This window comes from Bos taurus, chromosome 21, assembly GCF_002263795.3.
Source record: "Bos taurus isolate L1 Dominette 01449 registration number 42190680 breed Hereford chromosome 21, ARS-UCD2.0, whole genome shotgun sequence".
Classification (NCBI taxonomy): domain Eukaryota; kingdom Metazoa; phylum Chordata; class Mammalia; order Artiodactyla; family Bovidae; genus Bos; species Bos taurus.
The window spans coordinates 7,840,093-7,859,811 of NC_037348.1; the positions used below are offsets into that span (position 1 = coordinate 7,840,093).

The following is a 19,719-nucleotide window of genomic DNA, read 5'->3' on the forward strand; positions in this document are numbered from 1 at the left end:
AATAGTCATCTGTTTATCACTGTGTCTAACTCGGGAATCTGGAGTTAAGAAATATAGAGGTCTTTTGGTGACGTTAGTGGTAAAGACTACTCTTGCCTGGAAAATCCCATGGATGGAGGAGCCTGGTAGGCTGCAGTCCATGGGGTCGCTAAGAGTCGGACATGACTGAGCGACTTCACTTTCACTTTTCACTTTCATGCATTGGAGAAGGAAATGGCAACCCACTCCAGTGTTCTTGCCTGGACAATCCCAGGGACGGGGGAGCCTGGTGGGCTGCCGTCTATGGGGTCGCACAGAGTTGGACACGACTGAAGTGGCTTAGCAGCAGCAGCAGCAGCAGTGGTAAAGAGTCCACTTGCCGATCGAAGCAGGAGACATGGGTTTGATCCCTGGGTCGGAAAATCCCGTGAAGGAGGGAACGGCAACCCAGTCCAGTGTTTTTGCCTGGAGAATCCCATGGACAGAGGAGTCTGGTGGGCTACAGTCCATAGGGGTCACAAAGTGTTGGACACGACTGAAGCGACTTAGCACACACACACAGAGGTCTTATACGGGGAAGAAGGGAATCCCCGGTGGAAATCCAAAATCTAGACCATTCTGGGTTCTGCCGCTGGCTAACACAGCCTGTGCTGGACATTGTCAGGAGGGCTGGGTTTTGTGTGGGCCGACGGCCTGTCTTCTCAGTCCCTGGAGGAGCAGCTCCCTGGCCTGCAGGGGGACGTGAGGGGGGAGCCTTCTCAGATCTCAGGGGAGACAGCTGGCATCTCAGGTCAGGGAGGGATGGGGCTCCTGGGGCCTGCATGCACAGGGTAGGGTGACCATCCAGGGGAGACGGTGCTCCTCCAGGGCCAGCGTGGTGGCTCTTCTGCCGTTCTCAGGGTGCCGTGAGTGGCCAGGCCTCACTCCTGATTTCCTAGCGTGTTTATTTGTCCCTGGCAGCATCGTGGAGGCAGCAGCTAAGCACAGTGTGCCTGCCACCCTCTACCTCACTGGTCTTTGGGCATGTTTAGGCGGCCCTGCACCTGGACAGTGAGGCTTTCCCCTGTGGACCATCGTGGCATTTAAGGTTGATATTTGCAAGAATATGCAATTTTGTACAAAATGGGGCTCAGGAAAATAAGCCTCCTTCCAGCATGGGCAAAGGCGTCGTGTGGCGGAGGTTTGAGAGCAGCCTGTGGGTTGAGAGGGCTCTGCTGCCCTGCTCTATGCCCCCAGGTGCCGAGGCGCGGCTGCCAGGCCCCGTCTCCCGTCTGAAGCAGGGCTGGGCAGGTCCGCGTTTGGAAAGCGCCAGACAGTGCCCAGCACACAGTAGGTTCTTAGCAAACAGTAGCAGCTGCTGGTCTTTTTAAAAACTAAAAACGAAATGCCTAAGAGCTGCATTCTGAGAGCATTTAAAATTCTGAGCGTTCTGACTGTGTATGTTTATTGCCGTGTCTTCTATGATGTTTCTGCGTTACTTTTTCTAAATTGCAAGAATTCAATGATCGTAAATAGCATGGCACAGTGTAGGAGTGGGTCTCGCTAATTTAATCCAAATTGTTCAAATTCCTGTGTGTCCAGATGAGCTGTATCTTGAGAGAACCTTCAGTGAGGACAGATGTCCGCATGGGGAGGCGAGTAGGGGCCTCTGCAGTTAAAGGTGAACTGTATTTATTTGGTTATCAAACCCTGTGAACTTACTGCGCTTGCAGGCTGGGTGTTGGGAAGAATTAAGAACATCAACAAGATTCTTGTTTGATACTAACCTTAAATATTATCTTCTTTAAAAACGTGTTTTCCTCAGAGAGCAGCCAATTGCTTCGAGTGGGCCAAATTGGGCTAAAGATAACGAGGGTGGACACTTTTGTCTGTGACAGCTTCAGGTCCCGCAGAGCCAAGGTAGCTCGCCGTGCGCCCCCTGCAGAGTGTGTGCCTGTTCATGCCCTTCTTTGGGTAGTACTTGCTGTGTGTGCGTGCGCACGCGTGTGTGTGCATGCCCCTGTGTTCTCCCACCCAGTCCCTTCGCCTGCTTTGGCTGTTTTGTTTCCTTTCTCTCCTCTCACCCCCTGCCCCCCGTGCAGGAAACACACACTGGCTCCCTCTGTCCTCCCTGAGGTCTTCCTTCCGTTCGAGGGGATCAGGTGGGTGGGAAAATGCTGTGCAGGAATGCAGGCCCTCTCCCGGAAGCCTGGCTTCTATTTCAGCTCATTATTGAACAGAAGTCGCTTTTTGTTTCTTGGCCTTGGTCACAAGCAGCCACCCGGCCCTCTTTCCTCTCTTTGTGCCATTTTCCACGGCACCCACGTGGGATGGGAACAGAGGCAGTGTGTGTGGGGACTCCGCGTTGAGGCTGTGCAGATGGAGCGACCCTTGCGGAGCTGTCTCCTGCTTGTTTTTGCGAGTCCTAATGAAGGGGCTGGGGGAGGGCCGAGGTTTGGGGGCCGGTGCAGCGAGGCCGTGTGGCCCCGGGCCCTGAGCCGTCTTGCCCTGGAGCCCCGGGAAGCGGGGCCCACCTGCAAAGGGGCTTCCGTCTGCCCTTGGCAGCAGATCTGTGAACCCAGGCTGCCATTCTGGATTTCTGGATAGATGAAAAGGGCTTGGATGGTTTTTAGCAGCTCCTGAGACCGGGTAGTTGGGCTTAGTAGTAAAAAGGGGCAAAAAAAAAAAAAAAATTGGGAAGCATAGAGCCTGGGATACAAAAAGAAAGCAAGATGAAGGTTGCTATTATTAGAAGCACTTCCTGGACAGCCACAGTGTTCAAATTAAGACTTTTTTTTAACCCCAGAAGGTATTGGGTGGTAATAGGGAGACAAATGGAAACTGGTCACGTTCCCTGAGTCCAGAAAAGGCAGAGAGCTTTGTTCCTGAGGTTCCCAGTGTGATGTTTCTGTCCTGACTTCTTGGCTTCTGAATGGCTCCTTGTGCCTGGCTAAGTTGATGATATTATTCAGATCTTAGACTGCTCCTCAGGTTATAGGATGTATTTTTGTTCTCTTCTTCTGTGGACTAGAAGTGATGGGATTATTTTGTAATACACCGGTACTCTTTTAGAAGCATTTGCGTAACTGTGTCAGAGAAGCTCTGGAACAGGTTTTTAAGCAGGGCTGTGGGAAACGGCCCTCGAGTTCTCCTCCATTCATGAGAGAAGATGGAGCAGCCCGGGTGCAGGATGGGGTGTCTTGGGCTCCCTCTTGGAAGTAACTTCATGAGTGGTCTGGGTGCACCGTCTGGGGGTACAGTTTAGGTGACGGGGTGTCATCCTCTGAGATCACCGGGTCCCCTCCCCCAGCCCCTCGGCCACCCCCTCATCCTGACTGTCCTTTCACATCCAATGTGGGAGTTGAGACTCTCAGGATCTTGATACCATCATTGCTTATGAATAGAATTCTGAGAATGTATCATTTTTTTCAGAAGAATGCTTCTTTAGATCCACAAATATTTCTTGTTTGCTAAGAAAAATATTCTTGGGAAAAGTCACTGCATGCCCAAGATGGACGCCTAGGTGAGGTGGGAGGGAGTGGTGAACTTTTGGGTCTGCTTCCATCAAGCAGAATTTTATTGAGAGGCGATTGATAAAACAGCCACAGCCAACTTAACAGACTGTCATTGTAAGATAAATTTGTTTTGCAGGATTAGTGTGATGTTCCATTTTAGAGACGACAGCTCTCTGGGCCCGCTGTGCCTCCTGCCTGCTATCAGGCACAGGGAGTGGTGAGGCTGCAGTCACGGATTCGGTGAACTTCATGCTCATGCTGTGAAGTTGGGGACTTCAGACGCCCAACTTGACTTGGTCTCATGGGAAGGTTTAGCCTGTTTGGGTAAATGCAACTCTGTCTTGCTGGGCACTGTTCTAGTTCATGGAGAGCCTCCGCGGTTAGAGAGGAGCCCCTGAAGATGTGTAAGGGGGATTAGATGGTGATGGGGATGGTATTCAGACCACCCCTTCTGCAAGCAAATGAAAGGTGACTGGTTTGGGTGATTGGTGTATCGTGAGCCAGTGCAGATTCTCTTTGCGATAAGCCTGGTGCCCATTTTTTTTTTTTTTTTAAGTGTGAAGCTTGGACTTTCATATGCCAGCTCTTCAACCTTCAGTCTTAAACTCTTCCAATTAGCAAAATAAAAGCAAACCTCTTGTCAGCATCTTCTCATCTCTGAAGCCAGGCTGGAGAGGCAGGTGGTGGGTGGTCAAAAGACAGGAAGGAGTAGGGGGCCCCCCTGCCTCATAAGCTGATGGAATTTGCATGGAGACTGTGAACACATAAGCATCCCTGTTTACCACAAAAAACATTGGCCAGACGCCACTGCTGCTGCTTAGCTGAGCAGCCCAGTGCCAGCCCTTGCCCTGCCTGCTCCCCGGTTTCCTCATCTCTTAAACTGAGCGAGTCCAGCTCTGTTTCCCTGCTGTACTGGAAGGTGTTGGGGACCTGGGATGGTGCTGCTGGCCCTGGACTTGAGGAAGCACTGCTAGAGCACGAGATAACATGTTCCAAGCTCACCGTGGCGTGAAGTGATTGCCTTCTTTTTTGGGATGGGCCCTACCCTTCCTTCAGGACAGGCTCCCGAAGCGGGCCTTGGAGGGTGGGCTGCAATCAGCTGGCTCTGACGAGCTCATGGAGGGGGCAGCAGATAGAGCACAGGCCAACGAACCATCTCAGTGAAAGGGTGGAAGGCAAGAAAAGCGGTTAGACAGGCATTGAGAGTAGGAAATTGAGTAGAATTTATGTTGGTCTTGTGTCTTTGACATGACTTTTTCTGGTCTGGCTTTTGCTGTAACCAAAGTTAATTATTCACAAGTACTTTTAGAAACCCCTATCTAATGCGGTTATGTTGCACGAATTTAAGTTCATTTAAATCATTCTTTTCAACTCAAGTAAGCTCTCCTTCACTCGGAGCCAAAGCAAGCTGATGGGCCCGTGAGCATTTCTGGCTCTTGTGGCCAGTGGCTGACGTCTCCCGTGATCCTGACAAGGTGCCGTGGGCTCAGAAGCACTTCTGAATGATCAGGGTGGAAGTGCAGCACTTGCTGAGTAGCCTGGGAGTGGGATGTGTTCTGCGCTGCGTGCTGGTCCTAGCAGCCTGGCTGTGGGGCCTGTGCACAGTGAGTTCCGGCTAGGCAGACTTTGCTGTGGCCATGCTCTTCGTGATGGATCCTTAACCGTCGTCCATGGGGTCATTATGGCTTGACTCAAGTCTGCTCTTCCAGGACACCTCCCTGAGTCTCCCTCATGGGAGGCTCACAGGCCTGCAAGGCCCACGTGCGAGTGTGGGGTCTTTGCCCTGTTCCTGCTCGGTGACGATGCCTCTCAGAGCTCTGTCGGTGGTTTCAGAAGGCCCTGTGCACTCAACACTTGTCTCTTTCTCTGGGTCAATGATGAGCCACTGTGGGTTCCAGCTTGTTCTCTGTTTATAAATCTTGGTTCTCCAGCTTCACAGCTAGGGTTGGAGGAAGGCAAGGAGGACATGTTCTGCAGAAATCTGTCTCCCTGGTGGACCTGCCCCTGCAGAGCTTCTGCATCTGAGTGGGTGGGTTCTCATGAAGACTGGGGGAACTGGCCATGAGAAGTGGAGGTGCCCGGGACCTGCAAACTAAGGGGTCCTCACTCTTGGTGTCATGTCGGGGTGAGTGAGCCCAGTCAGAGTTTGGGGTCCTGAATGCCAGCCTTGGTGCTAGGCCCAGTCTTGATAGGTATAGGAATTTTATTAATATAAAATGGGATTTATAACATGTTTTTAGATGACACATATGGTTTTCAGTTCAGTTGCTCAGTCGTGTCCTACTCTTTGTGACCCCAAGGACTGCAGCACACCAGGCTTCCCTGTCCATCGTGAACTCCCGGAGCTTGTTCAGACTCATGGCCATCAAGTTGGTGATGCCATCCAACAGTCTCATCCTCTGTCGTCCCCTTCTCCTACTGCCCTCAGTCTTTCCCAGCATCAGGGTCTTTTCCAATGAGTCAGTTCTTCACATCAGGTGACCATAGTATTGGAATTTCAGCTTCAGCATCAGTCCTTCTAATGAATATTCAGGACTGATTTCCTCTAGGATGGACTGGTTGGATCTCCTTGCAGTCCAAGGGACTCTTTCAAGAGTCTTCTCCAACACCACAGTTCAAAAGCATCAATTCTTCGGCACTCAGGTTTCTTTATGGTTCAACTTTGACATCCATACATGACCACTGGAAAAACCATAGCTTTAACTAAATGGACCTTTGTTGACAAAGTAATGTCTCTGCTTTTTAATATGCCATCTAGGTTTTTCATAGCTTTTCTTTCAAGGAGCAAGTGTCTTTTAATTTCATGGCTGCAGATACCATCTGCAGTGATTTTGGAGCCCAAGAAAATAAAGTCTGTCACTGTTTCCAGTGTTTCCCCATCTATTTGCCATGAAGTGATGGGACTGGATGCCTGATCGTCTAGTTGGAGTGAATAAACTAAATATCAGTAGAGTTCAAGAACAACTGAGTGAGTGTAGGGGTGTGAGAGGATGTGCACACACAAGATTTCGGGGATTCTTAACCTCTGCTGAGTCTGTTTCTCCTCCTTACCATTCTCATTAGCATAAATCCAGTCTCATTTAATGAGGTGGAAGAGATTGTATTCCGTGTATCTCATTCCTGTGGTAAGGGAGAATGGCCAAAAGGTGTGAATTATAAGAAACATCTGATTTCGGTCCTGATGTGTCCGTGCACCTGGCCAAGGTTCCCACAGTTTCCATCAGTCATCCTGTTGTGTGCAGGTCCCATGCCAGGCAATATGAGAGGACAGACACTTCGTATTTTATCTTGAGATAAGATAAAATCACAGGACATTCCAGAGAGACACACACACAGCTTATGCCATGTGACGAGATACTCCACGATTTTTGCCTGAAGAGGAGGCGAGGCAGCCAGCACTAAGAGCTCAGAGCGGGTAGAGTTCCGAATTTGGAGCTTTGCATGGAAAGCGCATTTGCCTCAAGTGAGATAGAGGCCTTTCTCGTAGCACGTGCTTGCGTGCTCGGTCCTGTTTGCCTAGCACTGTATACACGGCCCTCAACCCGTGACTAGCTTGCATTTCAGAACTTTGCGAGTCGTATGGAATGTGGAGGGTATCATTTCACAAAAGCAGAAGTCTGCGTGGTGGTTGAGGTACCCGCCGGCGGTCCCGCCCGAAGCCTGTTCAGCTGAGATATCGTTTGCGTGGAATTACTGCCCACAGCGTGGTTCTTGGAAGAAGAGACCTATTTTTTTTTTTTTAGAAGAGACCTATTGAACTTTATCCCAGAAGGTGGTGCCTTTGCTGACCAATGGTTAAGGCAGGGGTGATGATGGGAAGTTGGTGGTTTCCACTTTATATCTGATTTTTAAAAAAATCCTCCTTGAGGGCTTAGCACTTCCCAGGTCATCAGACCTGGGGGACAAGGCTGGGTGTGCAGCGGGAACAGCAGGAGCTAGGACTCAGCACTCTGGTGTCCCACTGGGCTGGGAGGGGGGATTCCAAGTTGATTCCAGGACATGTCCACCAGAAGGTGCAGTGTTTGCCTAGGAGGACTCTGGTTGGTTACTGCGTGGCAGACTTTGGGTTCATTACTCACGTCATGAGTTTATGATGTGCGGATTTGTGACCCATGTCTGGATTAGATTCCCTGTTGCACCAGGACCACCAAGCAAGTTTTATTACATAAGATCAGTGAAGTGTCTGACCGTGTCTGGAACCAGAACAGGCTCAGGACATCTCAGTTCTTCCTTTTTTCCCCCTCTTTGGATCTGATGTGTAGGGCTGCCGATTTAAATTTTGTGTTACTTGTTTTGCTGTGAACTGTTCTTTGTGGCAACAAAGGGATCCCAGACAGCCCCCTCCCTCTCTTCCTGTCTGTCTCCCAGTTAGAGAAAAACTCAGCGTACGATCTTCGGCCTAGAGAAATATTAAATCTATGTTAAGTATGCAGACATGAATGGGCAAAGTGAGGATCTGTGGCAAAGAGGATCTGCTGAAACAAATAAGTCATGTAAACTGGCAGAAAGAAATGTGAAATTGATTTCATCTTTTCAGCTCCCGGTACTTACTGCAAAGATGAAGTACTGGGAACGGGTTGTCATTTGAAGTAATAGAAAGATGAGGGAGTTTTGAAGCTGACTGGGATTTTTCTGCCTGCTAGTAGAGTGACTTGGATTACAGACTATAAAAGTGAAGACGTTTGAGGAGGGCAGTTCCATTTAGTACGGATCATGCTTTCTGAGCAGCCTCTGTTCCAGAGGGGAAGAAGCTGAAATCCCCAGGCTTGGAAGATATTGGATAACAGCTCATTAAACTCTTGTCATAAGCCTTCATTTAACGTCGTGGGAAAACTCACAGTATCTCCATTATGAAACCACTTAAATTTCCTTTCAAAATGCACATTGTTAACATTTTTTGTTTATTAAGTGGAGCAATAGATTGAAACTGAATGGATTTGATTCTCTCATCCTGTGTTGTATGCTCAGAAGACCAAGGTTTCCCAGAATTTTTATCATGGTAATGAGATCACATTTAGCTAGCAGGTTGGAAAAGTGTAGGAACCGTTTAGGTCCATCCACAGTTAATTGGATCAGTGGTGAAGATTTTGAGAAAATGGAAAGAATTAAACAAATTTGTATTTCTCCTAGGGTTTTGTTTTGTTGTTTAAGGTGATATTAAATGAGTTAACTTCTGATCTAGTAACTTTTGAACTAGTAGAGTTAACTTTTGAACTAGTAGACTAGTAGATACTGAGTTAACTTTTGAACTAGTAGACTAGTAGACACTGAGTGAGTCAGCCTTTGAACTAGTGGACTAGTAGGTACTGAGTGAGTTAACCTTTGAACTAGTAGACTAGTAGGTAATGAGTGAGTTAACCTTTGAACTAGTGGACTAGTAGATACTGAGTGAGTTAACCTTTGAACTAGTGGACTAGTAGATACTGAGTTAACTTTTGAACTAGTAGACTAGTAGACACTGAGTGAGTCAGCCTTTGAACTAGTAGACTAGTAGACACTGAGTGAGTCAGCCTTTGAACTAGTGGACTAGTAGGTACTGAGTGAGTCAGCCTTTGAACTAGTAGACTACTAGGTAATGAGTGAGTTAACCTTTGAACTAGTGGACTAGTAGATACTGAGTTAACTTTTGAACTAGTAGACTAGTAGACACTGAGTGAGTCAGCCTTTGAACTAGTGGACTAGTAGGTACTGAGTGAGTTAACCTTTGAACTAGTAGACTAGTAGGTAATGAGTGAGTTAACCTTTGAACTAGTGGACTAGTAGATACTGAGTGAGTTAACCTTTGAACTAGTGGACTAGTAGATACTGAGTTAACTTTTGAACTAGTAGACTAGTAGACACTGAGTGAGTCAGCCTTTGAACTAGTAGACTAGTAGACACTGAGTGAGTCAGCCTTTGAACTAGTGGACTAGTAGGTACTGAGTGAGTCAGCCTTTGAACTAGTAGACTACTAGGTAATGAGTGAGTTAACCTTTGAACTAGTGGACTAGTAGATACTGAGTTAACTTTTGAACTAGTAGACTAGTAGACACTGAGTGAGTCAGCCTTTGAACTAGTGGACTAGTAGGTACTGAGTGAGTTAACCTTTGAACTAGTAGACTAGTAGGTAATGAGTGAGTTAACCTTTGAACTAGTGGACTAGTAGATACTGAGTGAGTTAACCTTTGAACTAGTGGACTAGTAGATACTGAGTTAACTTTTGAACTAGTAGACTAGTAGACACTGAGTGAGTCAGCCTTTGAACTAGTGGACTAGTAGGTACTGAGTGAGTCAGCCTTTGAACTAGTAGACTAGTAGGTAATGAGTGAGTTAACCTTTGAACTAGTGGACTAGTAGGTAATGAGTGAGTTAACCTTTGAACTAGTGGACTAGTAGATACTGAGTTAACTTTTGAACTAGTAGACTAGTAGACACTGAGTGAGTCAGCCTTTGAACTAGTGGACTAGTAGGTACTGAGTGAGTTAACCTTTGAACTAGTAGACTAGTAGGTAATGAGTGAGTTAACCTTTGAACTAGTGGACTAGTAGACACTGAGTGAGTCAGCCTTTGAACTAGTGGACTAGTAGGTACTGAGTGAGTCAACCTTTGAACTAGTAGACTAGTAGGTAATGAGTGAGTTAACCTTTGAACTAGTGGACTAGTAGATACTGAGTGAGTTAACCTTTGAACTAGTGGACTAGTAGATACTGAGTTAACTTTTGAACTAGTAGACTAGTAGACACTGAGTGAGTCAGCCTTTGAACTAGTGGACTAGTAGGTACTGAGTGAGTTAACCTTTGAACTAGTAGACTAGTAGGTAATGAGTGAGTTAACCTTTGAACTAGTGGACTAGTAGATACTGAGTTAACTTTTGAACTAGTAGACTAGTAGACACTGAGTGAGTCAGCCTTTGAACTAGTGGACTAGTAGGTACTGAGTGAGTTAACCTTTGAACTAGTAGACTAGTAGGTAATGAGTGAGTTAACCTTTGAACTAGTGGACTAGTAGACACTGAGTGAGTCAGCCTTTGAAATAGTGGACTGCACAGCAGGTAGCAGTGAGCTGTCCATACTGCGTGTTGCCCTCCAGCACACCCCACGCTATTCTGTGTCACTTATGAACCAGAAGCCTATGAATTTGCAAGATTGACTTTTGAGGGGGTTCAACTTTCTGGATTTCCCTGGTAAGGGAGTGTTTGGTGCGAGCCCCAGGAATGAGAGCAGCCTGGGTGGAAGAGGCCGTCTCCCCAGCCGGGCCGGTGCATTGAGTGCTGTCCGCTGGGTGCTGGGACAGTTCTGAAGCGGGCACTGCCAGTGTAGGCTGAGGGAGCTGGCTCAGGGAGCTGCCGGTCTGCGGATCGTGAGGTCTGACCCTGCCTTGGTTCAGAAGGCGCCCCTCCAAGGACCTTGGTGTGTGCCTGCCACTTCTCACTCGTGGCTCCAGCCATCACGGTGACCGCTCCTGGGCCCCCAGCTTCCCTTTCCCATGGTGCTGAGACCTGTAGTAGACGCACCCTTGGGCTGTCTCCTTGCATCTGGAGTGCGCCAGGCCTCTGGCCGAGAGGGGCTGTCTTGGAGCACAGAGACTGGCGGCTCCGGAGGCGCTTGCCCTCGTAGGACACGCTCTGGGTCAGGAAGGGGGAAGACGGGGTGTCCCGCGGTGGAGAAGCAGGGGCTGACAGCCCTGGTCTCCCCCTGGGGACCCTTCAGCCCTGCCGGGGTATCCGTGGATTCAGGTATCGAGGGTGTGGTGCCGTTAGAACAAAACAGAAGCCACTGGCCATGGAATATGTGCAAGTGGAGTTAGAACTTTGTGTTCCGTGAACACTTTCTAGGAACCAGCTTCACATGCCCTGCCTAATCCTCCTGAGAAGTCACAGCAAATCAGTGGGAAGCTTCGACTTGGAAAAGGTCTGGAAGGTTGAGCCAGGGCCAGCCCCGCCACTCTGTGGGTCGAGCTGTGTTAGAACCCGGGGCGCCCCCGGCGGCCGTCTCAGGCCGGGCACGGCCGCCTTCTGCTGCGCAATCTGCCCCTCTCCGCTGTCTACCCCGGAGGTCTCTGGGCCTGACGCGAGGCTGGGCGCGTGCACTCGGCCCCTGCGGTGCGCTGTGAATGCTAAGAAAAAGGTATTTGCCTGGTGGCAGAAACAGAGCTGCAGCATCTTATGAGGCCTGGATCTCTGTCTCCTTGTTCGGTCTCTTTACGGGATTCAGTGTTTTGTGAATAGGAAAAAAAAATCCACATCTAAATCCCAGGCATCTAACAATATTGACAAAAGAGCAATTTTTGCTACTTTGGTTAGAGCTCCTCAGACCTGTTAGAAGATCCCCCTACATTTGGAGGCTCTGCAGAGTAGAACCCCACCGGGCTTCTGCAAGTCCCAAAAGAGCTGGGCCTCCAGGGAGCCTGCTGATCTAACCCTGGTGCGTGGACCCTGGCAGGTGGGGGATCAGCTTGGAGGGGAGATCGTCTGTGTGAGAACTCTATCTCCGTGCGGGTGAACCGCACCCTACCCCTCTGGATCCCTGTGGCACCGAGGAAGGACTGAGTTAATGATCGCAGCTGGCGCTCATGGAGTAACTGGTACGCGCCAGCCACCCTCCAGCAGTCTGCTTCAGGCTTTGTCACAGCCTGCAGGGTGTTTGCAGATGTTCCGCCCTCCCCCCACCCCACCTTTTCTGTAGGTGAGGAAACTGAGGCAGGGAGACCTGATGAAACACGTGTGAGTTTTCATGCCACCAGGCAGCCAACCCGGAATCAGACCTGCTTTTGTCTGATTCTGTAGCTCGTGACTCCCCATCACACCATGCCACTTTCCCGGGAGCCGCCCTTTGCCGTCGGGGAACACACACCCGGCAGTGACTGGCTGGCCTGTCTTGCCCTGGAGAAGGCAAGGCTCCACGACCGACAGGGTCGTGCTGTGCTCCTCTAGCCGAGGGGCTTCAGCGCACACCCGCGGAGTGAAGTGGTGAGGGTTCTGTTTGCATGGCCCCCTGCCTCCTTGCCCCTCCCAGCCTTCTTTACATGACCAGAAAATGTATGACTAAAGATAAACGTGAAAATGAAACAGTGTCGTAAGCGCAGTCAGAATACAGATGCTTAATCATGAAACAACTTGTTTCTGAATTTCAAATACTATGCTTGTGTCTCAGACTTGACCTCCACCATCCCCTCCCCTTAGGGAGGATTTATTTTTACATCGATGAATTATTTTCACATGGGGAGAAAAACTTTGATGCTGATCTGTGATCAGGTACCCTTGTTTGGCTGATAACTGGGAGAATTGTTTTCTTTTTAAAACCCTTCTTTAATCTCCTAAAAAAATATCTTTAATAAACAAGTGGATGCTCTAGCTCTGATGAAGGGCAAGTTGTGATAAAGGAAGAAAGGAAACTTGTTATTCCTTAAAGAAAGGAGTAAAAGTCATACAGAGAGTAATATGAAGTGTCAGAAACTGATTTCTTGAAATCAAATCTTGGATTGCCAATTTCACCGTGAATTAGTCTCCTGGATGATGAGTTGGCCGTACATTTGTGTTTTTTAGTCTTTTTTATTTATTGGGCAGACCAAACTTGTTGCCTGTCCAGTGTTTAATTCTGTTTCCCTGGAGCAAAGCACCATCATTTGCTCAGAGTTTTACTCAGAGATAAAGGTGCACCCCGAAACTCTGTTCTGTGATGCCTCAGCAAAGGTAGGCGTCTGCCCGGGCTGGGGGCTGCGACCCTCTGGCCCTCCTGCTCTCCCCCGGGCTGGGGGCTGTGACCCTCTGGCTCTCCTGCACTCCCCGGGGTGGGGGCAGAGCTCAGGTTTTCTTTCTGGGGAAGGGGCCCTGGGCCTCTGCCCCTGCCCAGCCATCCTCCCGTTGTCCGGGGGGCCGGGCACTGCGGATTCCTGTGTGCTTAGTCACTGGGCCGAGGCTGTGGGAGGATGGGGAGACTGCGGAGGCTGCTGTCACCCCAAAGGAATGCCCGCTGCTGGGCCACCGGCCGGAAAAGGTCTCTGCAGGCAGCCCGCTGAGGCCAAGGGAAGCCCCCTCCTCCCTTTTGCCTGGCCAGCACTGCTCCCTGGATGTGACTTTTTAAACTCACTTTTTAAATGCCTATTTTTGTTCTGCAAATTCCTGGGCCTGTAAACACCCATGGTTATTCAAGATAGGCGTTTTAGTGAAAAGCAAGGTTTCCAGCAAGAAACCCTCCCCACTGCATCAGATGGTCTGTCCGGGAAAAGCAGGCCAGGCGTGGTGGGGGTGCAGAGGTCAGCTCCGAGGCTTCGGCCTGGGCGGTCTCCCGTTCCAGGGCCCCCCCGAGACCCTGTTTGTGGGGCAACAGAACAAGACGAGGGGGACCCCCTGCCCTCCCCAGGCCGCTTGGTGAGCCTGCCCTGCCGTCCGAGCCAGCTCCAGGTGAGACCCCTGGGCGTGGATGCGGGTCCTTTCCCCAGCAGCTCTCTCAGTGGGTCCTTAACTGCAGCGGGGAAGCCCCCAGGGTCGTCTGTTCTGCAGGCCCTTCTCATGGGAGATGGTGGAGCAGGCAGTGCAGCCCAGAGCCCTGGCCCTGTCAGCGCCGGTGTTGACACCTCAGTCAGGAGCTTCCTTTTCTGCGGCTTCTGTGAGCCGGGCTGGCTTCCTTCCCGGGCTGTGGGGGTAGAGAGCAGGGCCCGCGATGCCCCTCCTCAGTGGAACGCTAGCAGACCCCCAGGGTGCAACCGAAGCCATTGTCAGGAGGAGGGGGTTTCGAGGTAGGCACCAAATACTGAGTGGTCTGGATATTGGATACATAGTGACATTCTCATGACACAGCTTTTTTTTTTTAACGTTAGATCTTCACATACTGATATAAATTAAGTGTAAAAAGGTGCAGACCACTGTAGGCAGATCCTTCAGGTCTGCCTTTAAAAAGAGCATTTATCTGGTAAAGGCTGGTACAGTCAGGAAGTACAAACAACACAAGCAGCCTCCCAGAGAGGGATAAGCACCTGCTCTCTGTGGGAAGAGGTTGGAGATGCCGGGTGACCGCCCACTACTCCTCTTGTGCTAAAGCACCCTGTGGTCTTCTGACCATGCTCATTTATTGCTTTTATTCTTTTTGAAGGTCAGTAGATATTAGCTAGACAGTAGGGTTATCATCCATTTTTTATTTTCTTTATTTTCTTTGTATTAAACTATTTTTTTGTGTGTTTATTTTTTTAGGTAGACTTCTTTCCCCACGTCTGATTGTCCTTCTGAGAGAGCAGGCTCTGTGAGGATTTAGCGATGTCTCTAGCTCCCTGGAGACAGTAGCTGGGGATCTCCTTGCTGTTCCCACCAAGAACCAGGCTTTCTTGGGAACAGAAGCCTGGGATTCACCTTCAAACTCTATAAGAGCCCAAACAGTAGGCGCTGGCAGAGGCCTCAGTTCAGAATGCCCTTGGGACAGTGTGTGTGTTTCCTTGGTAAACGGCCTTGAAAATGCCGTGTACTTTTGGCAGGCTTGGATAAGGTTTTCCCTGCGTAACCCTTGGAAAGAACAATTCTCACTTGTAACACCCTGTTTCTGCAGGTCCACAATTTTGTAATTAAAAATTTATGGGATCCCAAGGGCCCAGTTAAAGGGCGTCTGGCCTTAACAACACAGGTAAAAACAGAATTTGTGTCAGTGTTTCCTTTAATTTCTCAAATGTGGTTATTTGTCCGTGCCTCCTACTGGATGCTTGTGTTGAATATTTTGTTGATGAAGGAGGCAAGATTACGTGAGGGAAAGAATGTTTAAAAACCAGGAGGCCTCACATTTTACTGTCTGAATGCATCCCTGCTTCACAGGCATTATCTTGGGCAGGCCACCTCGCCTCTCTCAGAAACACGCAAAGCTGTTGTACCCCATCGGCGTTTTGCGGGGCTTTTGACCAGACCCGCAGTAAGGCACAGATTTGTATTCTAGCCCCAGGAGAAAATAAGGATTTGACTGAGATAAGTGTTTCCCAAATACTTCTTATCTGAAACAGTGCTCATTGTTCCTAAGAGGTACCATGATATTTTCTTGTTTGATTCTAACAGTGGCGAGAAATGCGTTTAACTGATTTTGAGACCCGTCACTGGTGGCAGCAACTCAGGGTTTGAAAAGCACATTGTTAAGGTCTTTTCTAGCTCTGATTTTGAGTTAGTTGTCTCTGAGTTGAGAATCCTGACCCTAGTGCCCATGAAATTGGCCTTCGAGTTCAGCTTTCCATTTTCATATGGAAATTTGGAGGGAAGAACGTCACGTTTTTCTTGGGCTAGCCGCTGAGGTTGGGAGGGTTGTCGCAATTTGAGGCTTTGTTCCCAGTGGAAGGGTGTATTCTGTTGTCTACCCACAAGCACGTTTAGAATATCTCGTATACTTGATATCACTTCCTATTTTATAAAATACTTTAAAGTCAGTTACTGAAGTAACGGAAGTAATGGCAAATTTTATGCCTTCCTGTCTTTCCTCATGCTACTTCAATACATACCCAAAACACAAAGAATGTATTGCAGCATTATAACCAGCGGTGAATTATTTTATACTGAGGGCTTTTTGTTAGGAAGGAGCTTGATTCAGGGTGACAATTACTGAGCACGGGGTGCGCGTTCCATTAACTCACACTTGCAAATAATCCCATTGGCCAAGTCCTCACCAAGCTTTGCCTGGCATGTGAAGTCATTAGATGAATTTTGAAAATAACTTGGTCTCTTCTGAGAGGCTCTGTGCGATCCAAGCCTGTGGACTGGCGCCTGGGAACTCCGATGGCCATTTTGAAATGTTACCATAGTGATAATTCTTCTGGAATCTCAAGCCATTAAAAGTGCTGTGGCTGACTCTGGGCTGTGTGCTGTACAAATAGATGTCATGGGTTGTGTGAGTCCTTTTCTCAACACTGTGGTCTGTGCCAGCTGCAGCAACCTGCTGGTTGACCCAGAATCCTTACTAGGGGCTCAATGGTTCGCTGCCCTTCTTGACGGAAGCCATCTATCCACGTAATCATTAACCTGCTAGAATGAATGGCATTTAAGAAATGGTTCGATTTCTCCCTCCTTCGAGTTCAGTTGATTTGCCCCTTGCTTCCTTTTGGTGGGTCTTTCAGAAGTTGGGTTGTCACCAGAGAGGGTTCCCTGTTGATACTGCTCCCATGGATGGGCTTGCTTGCCTGTGTCCCGTGCTGCTTCCCCTGTGGCTGGGACTTCCCCTGTGGCATGGGCTCTCACCCCCCACCCCATGCCCCTACCAGGTCGTGGCGCCTCTTCGCAGAGGCTCGGGACTTGGCACCAGCCGTGTCCTGTTTCCTGGAATGTACCGTGGGCACCTCTGTGCACAGAGCACCCTTTCAGCTTTGCCCTGCCCGCTTCTCTCCTGAACCCCAGGGTAATAATTAAGAGAGTCTATATTAGTCCCTTCTCTAGGTAGGGGAATATAGGTTGGAGAATTCATAAATAGCGATTTGCTGATGGTCTGGGACATGAGGCAAGCCACTGGAGAGAGTGGTTGGCAGCGACGGCTGACAGCATGTTTACACACAGCCGTGCTGCTGATTCTCCGTGTCGAGTGGAGTTCCTGGCCCTGGTAGAGGAGGTGGTGGGCCACCTTCACTCTGCCAGGTGGGGGGCGCTAGGCCTGCTCCGTGTGTTCCACCGGCACGGTCCTTGCCTGCGGCTCTCAGGTGCAGCCCCCATGGGCTGGCTGCTGTCCTCTGCGGGGCTGAGCTCGGCTCTGGGGACCTGCGGAAGAGGGCCCTCAGCTGCTGTCCTGGCAGAGACTGCTGTGTCCATAAACTACACAGCAGCATGGCGTGAATTTTATCAGGGCTGCATAGGAGGTGTCACGAGAGCCTGGGAGGGGGCTGGTTGGCATGGAGGGGTCAGGGCCTCAATAGATGGCAGAAGAGTTTGCTAAGTACTAGAGCTTGAGGGGCGAGGCGAATACAGGAGTATAGGAATAAATCGGAGCGTCAGGTTGCCTCAAAGAAGGAGGGCAGGGAGGCTGGGCTGCTTGGTCGAGCTGTATGTGAGGCGCCTGGGCTGACTTTACAGGTGGGGGCCGAGGAGCAGGAGAATGCTGAGTGCAGATTTGTAGTCAATGCAGTTTCTCTGACAGTCATTGGGGGAGGGAGGGAGAGAAGCTGGTGGGCTTGGTGGGTGGTGAGGGTGCCCCAGAGACCTTTTGGAGAAAGGTTTTAGCAGGACCTAGTGAAGGACGAGGGAGCTGGGTCAGCAGGAGAAAAGCAAAGAGCCTGAGAGACCAGCTGGAGAAACCGCGTGATCACTGGTGCCACTGAGGTGCCACCAGGACAGAGGAAAACAGATTTGCAGGGCGCAAAGGACGGAGGGAGAGTGTTTAGTTTCAGCCTGTTACGTTTGGGATGCTTGTGGTGTGAGCAGGTGGACAGTCCAGGAGGTTTCTGGAAACACCAGTGTGTCTGGAGGGAGAGAGAGCCGTGGATGCTGTTCTGAGAGTCATCCCAGGACTTGGGAAGGGTGTGCAGAGTGGGAAGAAGAGTCCTGGGGCCACTTTTCAAGATAGATCTTCATCTTTTAGACAGTTTGTTTAAGAAAGAACAGCTGATACACAGAAGGCTAGACATACTCAGGCGCCTGGCACATTCCCTGCAGGGGATCTCAGTGACCCCTGTTTTTGCAGCTGGACCACCCCACTGGCCTGGGGACTGGGTCTAGGGGCAGCTCTGAGATTGCAGGGGAGGAGGCCATTGTGCAGGGCCCCGGTTCTTCCTGTCAGGTTTCAAATGGAAGGACAGAGGAACCATCGAGAAAGCTTAGCTTAAGCTCTGTATGGAGCTTAAGGAGGTCAGGAAGGGAGCTGCGTCCAAGGCCACCCACCTTTTGGGGGAGCTGGGCCTCCCCTTGCTGTGGCCTTTCCCCCGGCACTGCCACTTGAGAGGAATCCTCAGGACAAGCAGTGTGAGTCTGTCTGATAAAGGTGAGAAGAGATGGGACCCCCTGCTCTACTACCCCCAGTAAGATCTGGGGGTGACACAGGGCTGCCCATGAGCCACTTCTGGTTCCGAAATCACCAGGAGAGGAACCCCAGACAGTGACCGCCAGGGAGTCTTTGGGAGGCAGGGCCTGAGGGTTTTGTCTGGTTTGCCTGTGGTCTCCTCTTCCTTTCTCCTTCTCGCAAGCCTGCTGTCCAGGTAATTCAGTGCATTTGATCTGCTGTCAGGCAGGAGCATGAGGGGCTGATATTACACACCCTGCATGTCCTTTGCAAACACGACTAGTTTCCTGAGCAGCAGGTAACACTAGCCTGCCCCGTGGGACCCTCGGATGCCGCCGAGCATGTAGCCGTCCTGAGATGGAAGTGTAGTTTCCATCTGAGGTTTCTGCTGTACTGTCATTTCTTTGGATTTTGTATTTTCCATAAGGGTATCACTTAATGTGAAGATCACTTGGGCGTCGTGGCCGGCCATAATCACAGGTATTTTCCTTTAGCTATTTTTCTTAGTCCTGTTAACAACCTACAGTCATAGAATGTGACACTTTTTATTCAGCACACCCCCCCCCCTTTTTTAATGTTGAAAATACTTGGCCACAAATGCATCCTTTTTTATTTCAAAGTAGGTCCACCTCAATCAAGTCTCAATATTTCTCATCATGTTTTTTTCCTTGAAGTGGAAGCACAAGGGGAGAAAGTCACATGTTTCTGTCCTCTGGCTCACCTAGTACTGCCCAGAATGCCTTATGGAGTTTGCATCCAAGGAGGCTTTGTAAAGGTGGCATTAACTTTGCAGTAAAGTAACTGACCCCAGACCTGTGTCACTTCAGGATCGGTCAAGTGCTACCCGAGCAACTTAAAACTTAAACAGAGGTGTGAGCTTGATAAATCAGTGTGTGTTTTGGACTAATTGGTGACCAGCATTCTGAACATTAACTGCCCTTGCGTGCCAGGAGGCTGATTGTGTGTAACCTTTGAATACCTCCCTGAGTTTGGACGAGAGCTAAACTCCTATGGTGCATTTATTTTAAAGGACTTTGGTGGGTGGCGGGTGGGGGGGTGGGGAGGCATGGATCCCTTTCTTCTAAGGGCAAGTTTTGCATTGTTTAGTTTTTATGGTGGTGGTTCTGAATTTGGCATTTCCTGTCCATACCAAGACAAATTTGTAAGTTAAACTTAAAAAAACAAACCGTATAACCTAAATGTGAAAAGCAGTCCTGAGAAAGGACTTTACACTCTACATGCAACCTCTGCATTTAAAAGCGTGTATCTGTAGCACCCTTCCGTCTTCCCGTCTCAGCTTCCTGGTGACTGTGCAGTGCGGGCAC

General features: G+C 49.6%; 1 protein-coding gene across 2 annotated transcripts in view; it reads left to right on the forward strand.

Annotated features, from left to right (window-relative positions):
• The window catches only part of IGF1R (insulin like growth factor 1 receptor), a 306,876-nt gene that overhangs the window by 59,800 nt on the left and 227,357 nt on the right, over positions 1 to 19,719 (forward strand).